Below are 8,473 nucleotides of genomic sequence, written 5' to 3'. Positions count from 1 at the left end.
ATGGTTCTGTGACTTTGAAAGATGCAACTAGGCCAAATTGTCCCTCACAGAACAGAGCCCTCAGTGAGCACCCAGGTCCACACCCCAGCTGTCTAAAGATTTCCTGGAATTGCTTCCTTGATGGGGAGGCTTTGCATAACTGCCTTTCTTTTGTCTTAGAGTGAGGGTCCTGACCATCAAGTATCTCCTGAACTTGAGTACTGACTGCTCGAATCAAAGATTTCGATAGGTGATAAGAGTCAAATGCATAGAGACAACTTTGCTGTAAGGACAATGAGGCTCAGACAGGTGATGAGAGTTGGCCAAAGCGGCACAGTGTCAGCGTAAGAACTGAAACCCCAGTCTCTGACCGCCATCCAGTTCTCTTTCCACCTCACCACGAGGCGGGATGATGCTTGCCTTCCCACTTCCTTCCAGAGAATTTCCCAAAAGTGCTTTGCATTCTCTCTCTTAATGGTCTCCCCAGCTCCTGTGTTTTGCTAGTTTCCTCATTATGATGCTTCCTGTGAACAGCTCCGGAGTTTACCTAGTTCTGAGGGATTGGGAGCCAGTATTCTTGATCAGTCTTATCTTCAAAACCTTCTCTCTCCCAACCTCATCTTGGATTATTACATTTCTATGGGGATTTATTTTTAAATTGTGTGGACTTTGAGAAGGATATCTCTGCCAAGAAGAATTTCTCATGGTTAACTGGGCACAAATTTGTAACTGGAATCAAGCAACCATTGCCAACAGAAGCCTCTCCCACACTCTGCATTTCAGGGAAAAACCACAGAGCTGCCAGACTCCTGCGCTGTGTTCCTGTGTCCGAGTCAACCCTTATGAGTGAGGTCCTGATACCACCTATTGACCAATAGGTAACACCTGCCCCATCCAATGTGGGTAGCTATATCCTCCTTTGCAGCCATATGGACCAATCAGAGTGACTCCATAACACACAATCAGAGCAGGTGAACCAATTAGGACAGTGATATTTTGACTAATCAATCAGATGTGCAAATTTGGATCCATTATTTGCACAAAAATGGACCAGCCTGGAACCAGGGCCCCTTATTTGCACAAAAATGGACCAGCCTGGAACCAGGGCTAGGATATCTGTGTAAAAAGCGGCCTTCCCTGTGTCGTGGCGGAGTATACTTTTGGCTTCCACCAAGGCCTGAGTTTCCCTAGTTTGCAAACTGTCCTCTTGAATAAAGTTTCTCCTCTTTCCGCACCTCTGATTTGGGGCTTTTGTTGACATTAGATGAGTGGCAGTGAACTCTTGTCTGCAACAGCGACAAGGTGTATAATCTTAGAAAGCTCATTTCCCCCTCGTTTCTTTTGAAAGATATTTTTAAACATGGAGAGAACAAGTGATGCATAACAACTCTCTGAGGTAGGTACTGTTATCATTATTATTTTACTGATGAAGAAACTGAGGAACAAAAAGGCTAAGTAGTAACTTGCCCCAGGTCTCTCAGCTAAGTATCAGAACTAGGATTCAAATGCAGGCATTCTGACCCCAGGATCCGAGGTTTTAGCCTCTGCTGGCCGTTTGCCTCAGCTCCAACAATTCCAGTGGTGGGAGGCTGTCTCAGGAGATCCTTCTTCGGTCGGTGGGCAGCTTTATCAGTTAGAATGCTTTCCTTTCATTTGTTGGTACGAGTCACAGACAGTTGTCCAAAAATGGTTTCCTATTATTTAAATAAAAAGAAAAGGAGAGTGAAAAACACAAAAATAAAATCCCTCTGCCTACCCTGCCCCCATCAAACATTCCTGACCAACTTCCAGTTCTGTGGGTTCCTGAAAAGACACAAAGTTCCCTCTTCCAGTTGTGTCTTTTGAAAGTAAAATCACCACCCTATGTGTTTATTTCTTGTTCCGGGAGAGATTTAAGGTGGCCCAAATGGATTATAAAATTGATGAAGTAGCGTAAATTGAAAGTATGTGGCCATGATCCAGCAATTTTACTTTAGGTATTTGTCCTTCTGAAATAACTCATTTTGCTGTGTACAATGTGCACCCCTGTTTTTGGCCCAAACTTTCAGGTAAAAAATTCTTTCATTTTAATTTTTTAATCAATTTATTTATTTATTTATTTATATTTAGAAACAAAACCAATGATCATATTCCAGGGTATTATTTTGCATATGGATATAGCTATTGCTTCCTACAGTTGCACTTCTAATGCATAAGCCTAAATAAAAGAGTTAAAAAAACATTCATATAGATACAGAATTACTACTACCCATGTAATGTGCATCCTTATTTTTCCTGCAAAAATTTGGGCAAAAAAATTATACATGGCAAAATATGGTAGTTACATGAGCTTATGAGGATAAATGTTTAAAGGTTTTTATTGTATTTTTGTAATTGTACAAACAATTGTAGACAACTTAAACGTACATCAATAAGGAAATGGCTAAATAAATAATAGAGAAACTTTACTTTGAAATACTCTATAAGTGTTAAAACAAAAGGTAGCTTTTAATGCAGTAACATGGAAAAGATGTCAATAACACAGTAGAATTTAAAAAGTAATTTTTGTAACTATATTTGTAAAAAGAATACTTCTATATGGTGTGCATTGAAAAAGGTTTGGAAGCATATACTCCACATTACTAACAATGGCTATCCCCGGGGTGGAAGTGATGATAGAAAAGGGTCAGAGAACTTCTAGGAAGTCAAGGTCACCCCATTATATTTTAGGCTCAAATGCATGGATTTCCCGAGCACCACGGCTCAGCTCCTACACCTCCTGAATGTTCAACTAGTGTTTGTTGAATTGATTGGGAAGCTGGGTCGTATCTTCAGCATGCATTGGTAACTTAAAGTTTATTACTGGTACCGTAAAGAGTCATGTTTAAAAAAACTCTTCCAAACCAGCTCCCCCTAAAAAGTGTCAATGTTGCTTCTCTGCTATTTAGACTACTTTTAACTATTTTCAATGCATAGTATTAACATAAAGTCCATACTTACTCTGGAGAAAATCATTATTAACATTTTAAAAATTGGTGTTCAATGACCTATTATTATGTCACTTCCATTGTCATTCCAACTGGAGATAGAACAATCTAAAAAAACACTTTAAAAAAATTTTTAAAACTTCATTGAAGAAAATGTGGAAAATAAAAGTGTAAAGAAGAAAACAAAAAACCCTGTAATTTCACACTGTAAAGAATCTTTATGTGTCTTTTCTCCCATCTTTTCTTTCTATGTGCAGCACTTTTTTTAGTAGATTTTAAATTGTGATGAATATACACAACATAAAATTTACCCTTTTAACCATTTTTAACTTTTAAAAAGTGAGGTAAAATGTATGTAACATTGTATTAGCTTCAGGGGTACGGCACCACAGTTCAATCCTTGCACGCACTACAAAGGCATCGCGACATGCCTGGTTACCATCTGGTACCATGCAGTTGGCCCCTTCACTCACGTCGTTCACCCCCGGCCCCCTTACAGTCCAATAACCACCGATCTGTTCTCTGTATCTATGAGTTTTGTTTTGTTTATTCTTTTGTTTTTTAGATTCCACATATAAATAAAATTATATAAAATTTGTCTTTCTCTGACTTATTTCACTTAGCATAATACTCTTACAGTTCATCCATGTTGTTGCAAATGGCAAGATTTCCTTTTTTGTGGCTGAGTAGTATTCCATTCTGTGTGTATATGTGTGTACAAAGTCTGTCCGGAAAGTGTCCAGCCATTGTTAATATAACAAGAACAGTTTGTGTAGCATCACGGTAACCTGGCATTCAAGGAGAGTGGACTGGAATGTGCATGTGTGAACAATGGCAACTTCACTGAACTAGTCAGTGAGGGTGGTAGACACCATCGAGTGAGCATGTGTACTGAGTGGCCATTGCCTGAGTAGAACAATGAATCAGCATCAAATTTTGTGTTAAGCTTGAACGTTCCTCTATGGAAACTATTCAGATGATTCAGAGGGCTTTCGGGGACAATGCAAAGAATGCAATGCAAATAAAAGTGTAGCACAAATGCTTCAAAGATGGTTGAGAATCTGTTGAAAGTTGTCCACGTACTGGAAGGGCTGAAACAAGCAGAACACCTGAGAATGTTGAACGTGTACAGGCTGCAATAAACAAAGATCGGCCACTGACAGTGCGAGAACTAGAAGCTAATCTGGGGATTCCAGAAACTACTGTGTCTGAGATTTTGACGCAGGATCTTGGTGTGAAATGCGTCATGGCACGTTTCACACCAAAATTTGTTCTATGGCTTCTGCTACCAGAGCAGAAGGAACATTGTGCTATAGTTGCTAATGACTTGATTCAAACCTCTACCAATGAACCAGATTTCCTCAAGAAGGTCATAACTGGAGATGAATTGTGAGCCTACGGCTGTGATCTGGAAATGAAGTCCCAGTCATCCCAATGGAAGTCTCCTGGTTCTCCATGACCAAAGAAGGTGTGGCAAGATCAAGACCATGTTTTGAACAGTGGAAGAGATGCCGGGAGAACTTTGTGAGGTCCCAAGTTGCCTACTTTGAAGGGAACTGGTGTTATTGTCCTATGTACAATGCTTCTTGTATCTTCTTCAATAAATGCCTCTATTTTTCATACTACATGGATGGATAATTTCTGGACAGACCTCAGTGCGAGTACATATAATCTTCTCTCTCCATCCACTGATGGACATTTAGGTTGTTTTTAGGTCTTGGCTATGGTAAATTATGCTGCAGTACCATAGATGTGCATATATATCTTTTCAAATTAGTGTTTTTGTTTTATTCAGATAAGTACCCACAAGTTGAATAGTTGGATCATATGGTAGTTCTAGCTTTAGTTTTTTGAGGAACCTCCATACTGTTTTCCGTAGTGGCTGCACCAACTTCCATTCCCACCAACAGTGCACGAGGGTTCCCTTTTTCCACATCCTCTCCCACACTTGTTATTTTTTGTCTTTTTGATAATAGCCCTTCTAACATGTGTGAAGTGGCATCTCATTGTGGTTTTGATTTGTATTTCCCTGATAATTAGTGATGTTGAAAGTTGTTTCATGTACCTGTTGGCCATTCATATGTCTTCTTTGGGAAAATGTCTATTTAGATATTCTTCCTATTTTTAATCAGATTTTTTTTTTTTTTTTTTTGCTATTGGGTTGTTTGAGTTCTTCATAGATTTTGGATATTAACTTCTTATTAGATATATGATTTGCAAGTACTGTCTCCCATTCAGTATGTTGCCTTTTCATTTTGTCAATAGTTTCTTTTGCTGTGCAAAGCCTTTTAGTTTGATGTAGTTCCTCTTGTTTATGTTTGCTTTTGTTACCTTTGCTTTGGAGTCACTTTTAAAAATTCAACACCAAGACTGATATTAAAGAACTTACTGCCTATGTTTTCTTCTAGGAGTTTTATAGTTTTAGGTCTTACATTAAAGCCTTAAAGTCATTTCGTGTTAATTTTTGTGTATGTGTATGGTATAAGATAGTGATCTAGTTTTATTCTTTTGCATGTGGCTGTCCAGTTTTCCCAACACCATTCACTTATTTTAATTTTTATTGAATTTATTGATGTGACATTGGTTAATAAAATTATATAGGTTGAAGGTGTATAATTCCATAACACATCATCTGTATATTGTATTGTGTGTTCACCACCCTTAGTCAAGTCTCCTTCCGACACCATTTATTGAAGAGACTTTTCCCCCTCATTTATATATATTCTTGGCTCCTTTGTCATAAATTAAGTGACCATACATGTGTGTGGATTTATTTCTGGGCTCTCTATTCTTTTCCACTACCTATGTTTCTTTCTATGTGAATGTCATACTATTTTGATTACTAGAGCTTTAATAGAGTTTGAAATCAGGGAGTGTTATACCTTTGCTTTTCTTTCTCAGGATTGCTTTGGCAATTTGGGGTCTTTTGTGGTCCTATACATATTTTAGAATTGTTTGTTCTATTTCTGTGGAGAATGCCATTGGAATTTTGATAGGGATTGCATTGAATTTGTAGATTGCTTTGGATAGTATGGATATTTTTAAAATGTTAATTCTTTTTTTAAACTAATTTCTTCAGTTTCAGTTGACATACAATATTGTATTAGTTTCAGGTGTATAACATAGTGATTAAGCATTTATGTAACTTATGAAATGATCATCCCAGTCAATGTTAATTCTTTTTAACTAACCCTTCAAGGTGAATTATAATGATCATACTAGTCACATAGGAAAGTCTAATACTATTTGTTTATGAGACAGGAATACGTTGTAATCATGTACTTGCAAGGCCAAAGCAGAGATTGTTTATTATCAGACACTAGGAGACTTCTATAGTCACTCATTTAGGAAAAAACAGTACCAGAAGCTCAGGAAACAGCTGGCTATGTATTTTGGTCCAATATGTTAGGGATATTTTAACACTCCATCATTTTGGCTGATAAAATGTCATTTCCCTAATCCCCTTTTCATTTTACTACCTTTGCTCATCTCCTTCACTGATTTTTTAAAAAAGTAGTGATACAGTGAGGATGTACAACTGCCCGAGAGGAAACTAGAAAAGGCAAGCAGGGTTTAAACTGGTTAATACATTAGTACAGTTCTTAGTGATTGTAGTCATTCTGGGGCACATTTTCTGGGTATTATTTAAACGCTCATTGCATGCATTCAGGTCACACATTTCCTCTTTGGCCACAGCTAATAAATTAACTGGCAGTGGGATCAAGTCCTCATCTGCGGTGGCAGCTGGGCCCTCCCTTGGAGCCTCTCTACAATCCCTTCATTTATTGCTAATTGACTTCCTAAGTCCCCAGGGCAGCTGCTGTCAGCCCTCTCCATTTTCCTCCACCCCCTTAATCTCCTCCCTGCTCTCCACACACTGAGTGGCAGGCGATCGTGAGTCCTTGCCCGGCTCTCTTCCCACTGCCCCTCGGTCCCCTGCCACCCTCCCCCTGTCTCTCTGGGGCCTCCATCCTCAGGAACCCCTCAGGGCCTTTCTGTCATTTACTCCCTTTCTCTCAATCTCTTGTCTTCTTTTCCCTTCACCCAGGAAAGAGCTCAAATCTCCCTCAACCTATAGAAGCCCGACCATATTTCCCTTGAAGTTAATTCCTTTCTTCTTTCATGACTGGCAAATTTTTAACTTTTTTCCTTATAACTTTGTAATATTGTGGTAGAAAAACTGGGAAGTACAAATAATCCAACATGTTTCAAACACCCATAATCACACTTCTAGAGGTAACCAGCAATGTTAACATTTTGGTCTATCTCCTTCGATCTTATTTCTAACCACATACAAGATTAATTCGACGTGGAGAACATTCCAGTTTGTAACCTGACACTTTCTGTGTCAGTGGTGAGTATTCTTTTACAACATGGTTTTTAATCATTGCATTAAAGTTTTCAGTGTATGGATGCATTGTAATTTTTTTTAGCCATTTTAAGCCATAATCATAAGGTTAGTTCTAATTATTTGCTATAATTCACATTACAGCACAATCTTTGTCAATAAATCTTTGTACATATTCCTCATTATTTCTTTAGTACAAATTACTGAACATAAAGAACTTCCTGAGTGCATATTTTAAGTATTTGGATACATGTTTTATTGCAAAATATAATCATTTTGGAAGAGTAGCCTACTGTCATCACTTCAACTTTAACTCTCATTCACTAAATTCCAGGCAACCCTGGCCCTTCCACCATCTGAAGCCACTCTGTCAAGAGGTCAAGGTCAACATCAATGACTAATCACATGTCTCTGAGGCCTTATCCTGTACAGTCTCTTTGCATCTAAAGCCACTTTGTCTTCTTGCTTTAAAAATACCTTTTCCTTCTGTTTACCTGCTTCCTGCTACCTCTCTGGTAACACACTTTCAGGCTCTTGCTGGTTTCTTGTCTTCTGCCTGATCTCTCCCTTATTTTCTACTCTGACTCCAGATTTTCAGCTATTGAATTAATGCCAGTGCCACATAGATCTCAGCATAAATCTGACCTGGTTTGGGGTCTGCTGGCCTCTCCAGCCTCACATCTCACCTCTCGGCTCTGACAGCCGCCCTTCTCCCCATCTCTGTACTTCGTGCTTCAGTCATTCTGAACTACTCGTTTCCTATGCCTTTGATTATGCAGTGCTCTGTGCTGGGAAATCCCTTCTCCCCTTCTTCCCTTGATAAAGATTTACTTAGCCTTCAAGATTCACCTCTTCTGGGAAGCTCCGTGACAATCCTCCACTCCCACTTCTATGCCTCCTTGCCCCTTGGCCTGGCTGAGTAGGGCGACCCTCCTCCGTGCTCCCACGTTCACGTTTCTCGTCTTGTGCTGCATTTGTCTCCTTCTCCAGGCTGTGAGCTCCTGGAGGGCAGTAATTGTGACTTTGAGGGTTACGTCCCCAGAGTTTGCGTGGTACTTGTCATCTAGTAGAAACTTGTAGTGCATGTCTTTCATCTCTTGGTCAAATCATATTCTGACTTGTCCTCTGCCTTACTCTTGAGTCATAGGTTTCAGTGAGACTGACTTAAACCCACCCTAAT

At 39.1% G+C, this 8,473-nt stretch overlaps 1 protein-coding gene across 1 annotated transcript in view; it reads right to left on the bottom strand.

The window, feature by feature from the left end:
* Positions 1-1,603: 1,603 nt before the first annotated feature.
* RPAP2 (RNA polymerase II associated protein 2) overlaps positions 1,604-8,473 on the bottom strand; it is a 116,751-nt gene continuing 109,881 nt past the window's right edge. Inside the window, exon 13 of the mRNA XM_053920313.1 lies at positions 1,604-1,673. The gene's annotated coding sequence lies outside the window, so the exon portion shown is untranslated. The remainder of the gene's footprint in view (positions 1,674-8,473) is intronic.

This window comes from Desmodus rotundus, chromosome 3 (assembly GCF_022682495.2).
Source record: "Desmodus rotundus isolate HL8 chromosome 3, HLdesRot8A.1, whole genome shotgun sequence".
Taxonomy (NCBI): Eukaryota; Metazoa; Chordata; class Mammalia; order Chiroptera; family Phyllostomidae; genus Desmodus; species Desmodus rotundus.
The sequence above is the reverse complement of the archived record's forward strand: the minus strand, read 5'-3'. Positions and strand labels throughout refer to the sequence as shown.